This window comes from Astatotilapia calliptera, chromosome 23 (genome assembly GCF_964374335.1).
Source record: "Astatotilapia calliptera chromosome 23, fAstCal68.1, whole genome shotgun sequence".
NCBI classification, from domain to species: domain Eukaryota; kingdom Metazoa; phylum Chordata; class Actinopteri; order Cichliformes; family Cichlidae; genus Astatotilapia; species Astatotilapia calliptera.
In genome coordinates this window covers 49729066-49731888 of record NC_137443.1, presented here as the reverse complement: position 1 = coordinate 49731888, position 2823 = coordinate 49729066, and the positions used below count along the sequence as shown (strand labels likewise).

The 2823-nt window shown below is 41.4% G+C and overlaps 1 long non-coding RNA gene across 1 annotated transcript; it reads right to left on the bottom strand.

Annotated features, from left to right (window-relative positions):
- Window positions 1–1797: 1797 nt before the first annotated feature.
- Window positions 1798–2533, bottom strand: LOC145424234 (uncharacterized). The gene is made up of 2 exons (XR_013905255.1): window positions 2260–2533; window positions 1798–2107 (listed from the first exon to the last, which is right to left on the bottom strand). It is a non-coding gene; the product is annotated as an uncharacterized LOC145424234 (long non-coding RNA).
- Window positions 2534–2823: the final 290 nt, after the last annotated feature.

Here is a 2823-nt window from a genome sequence, read left to right as displayed (position 1 = left end):
TGTCTGTCCTGCACACTCTGTTTCTTTCTCTCTGATTGTGGAATAAAAGTATGAACATGTGTTTATAAGTTACACTTGTGTTTGAATCCTGCAGCTTATCACACATTTGATTTCCATGTGTGACGACTGCAAGTGTCCAGAGTGAGGACAGACTGAGGGACCCACTGCTGCACATCATCTGTGAGGCTTTGCAGCCCTGATGATCCACCAGGACAAACTCAGCAGTGTGTGAGGAAGAGGAGGAGGAAGAGCCAGCAGCAGCTGACAGATGGAGAGAATAGACAGACTGTTCCCTGTTTGTGAAGGACTGCTAGGAAAGTTTAACATAACTGTCTGTGCTGAATCAGTCTTATTAGGTAATGTTCAAATAATGTGATCATCCCAGTGTTTCCAGTGTGGGAGAAAGTACTCAGGGCCTTCAAGTTACACACTATGAAAGGCAGCAACAAGTTTAATGTTCAGAAACCTAATGTCTGTATCAGCAGCAGGATGGAGCTAAAAATAAATGTTGGTTTCAGTTCTATGAAGCTTTGAGTATTTTGGATCAGTAGCTGCTGTGTTTGTTGCATCATATTGCTGTAACTGTTTATATGCTTTATATATTCTGAGCTAAGTTGATCTATAGTGCTACATCATATTCTATAAGGATGTTATGTGTTTGTAGACTTTCTGCCCAGTTTGACCCATTTAGCAGACGTCAGCCTGTTTAAGGCTCTGATATCTATTCTGTGTGACTTACAGCAGTTATGACATGGTCTGATTTTCTCACCCAATAAAGGAATATTTCATATATCAGTCGACTCTTCATTCTATCAGACACAGTTATCACAGCTCCAACATTTGCTTTTTACACATATATGTAAGCATTGAGCCACATTTAGTACCAACATATTAAATGAACAATATTTGTCTCTTATATATGATACACCTATATACACACTGTCACAGATACTTGTCTGTGAGTGAAGTGATTAATATAATAACTATAATATTGGCCATATTACATTTACATTACCACAGTGAGATGACTTTAGTCTCATGAACAACATCAGCTAATTGTTATTTACAGCTAATCTTAAACGACTGTTCAGCACAGAAATGAAGCCCAACAATCATGTTTCACAGTCCTGTGGTCTCAGCCTCAGATACTCATCAAATCACACAGAGCTCATGTAGAAACAAATGAACTAAATATGTTCTCCTTCATTTCTGTCAAACAAAGCTGTATGAAACGTTTCCAGCTGTTAGTATCATGGTTGCTAGGCAACCTGGGCAGCGCGACGGAGGCTAGACGTCCCATTTCACGGGCCTACGAGCCTCGCACTTCAGCCTTAGCGGTCTTTGAGTACGCGGCCCTTGAGGACTTTAAAGCTGCAGAACCTGAATCGGGATACAGCCATGATGATCTCCAGCCTCGTGCTCGCCAACATTCTCACCTGAGTTAAGAAGACAATCACTGAAATGGTCTCAGCAGGTCCTTTGATGACAGCAATGAAATGCAGTGGTAAGGCTTTTTGGGGATTAAGTTCGTTTTCATGGCAAAGAAGGACGATGCAGTTCATCTGATCACTCCTCATAACATTCTGGAGTGCAGGCAAAATGCTATTATAAAAACTTAAGCAGCAACTTCTCCAGGTTCCAATATTTATGCAATTCTCAAACCTTTTGGCCACGACTGTATAACCTCTTCTGAAGTTTAGTGGATATTATACATGGTTATGCTCAGGATGTGTCGGCCAGTTTCCACTGGAAACGCCTTTTGGTTAAACTGTCAGCGAGCAATTTGCATTTGCACTGTTACATTTTTATATAACTTTAATGCACATAAACAACAGCTGCTTGTTTCAGTGAAAATACATCGATGGGTTTTTAATAAAGTTGTGCAGCTGTAAAGTATTTTGTCTGGTGTCAATTATATCGTCAGCTACATCGTTATGGCAAATGTTCAGATGTATATGGTGATAAATATCTTTGGTCATATGGTCCTGCTCTGTCTGTCACCTTCTGTGTTGAGCTCATTGTTTCCTCTGTAGTGGCTGAGCTGAGTCCAAGTAGCTGAAAATGTTCCTCTGCTGCTCCGTCAGACTCTCCTCCTCCTGCTGATCAGCTGGGACACAAAACAGATCTTTGTTAGGCTCCACACTGCACTGAAGAGTCAAAGTGTCTCATATGTTCATCTGACAAGTAAAAGAACACATTTTTGTTTCCCGAGGTGGGCAACTTGTTGGAAACAAACACAAAAGCTTTGAGCACTGATACCTGCCATTGCTGGCATTGAAAGATGCAACGCCAGCAATGTGGATTGTCAAGACTCAAACCAATCATCAAGCAAAGACAACAGGGATCATTTGTTTCTGTTTATTTAGCATTCACAGCATTTGTAGTTGCCTTCTGTGCAGGGGAAGTCCACGCACACTGTGTGGTACCGCCATCCGCAGAAGGTGCATTCAACCTCTGTAAGAGAAACGAGGTTGTCTGAGACTGAAATGATATTCACTAAAGAAGTGGTGATTTGTAAAACTTCACATTTTGATCCGGGACGTAATCTGCAAATAGCTCAATAGCCCCTAACCCTAGCCTATTTTGTCATCCTTCTGTTCTTGCAAAAACAAAACACAGCAAGACAAAACCTCCACCTTTCTTCTACAGGCTGGGTGAATTGTTGTGGACATTCACTAATCCTAAAGTCGGCACCGTTTTTGTCTCAGTACCAAGTCAGTTAAAGCTTTTAGTCGTCAGTCCGTCACAGTCCAGTCACATGCATACATCCACACACATTCATACCAGAAGTTGCTGATAACGGAGTCTCACGCGCAGCCTATT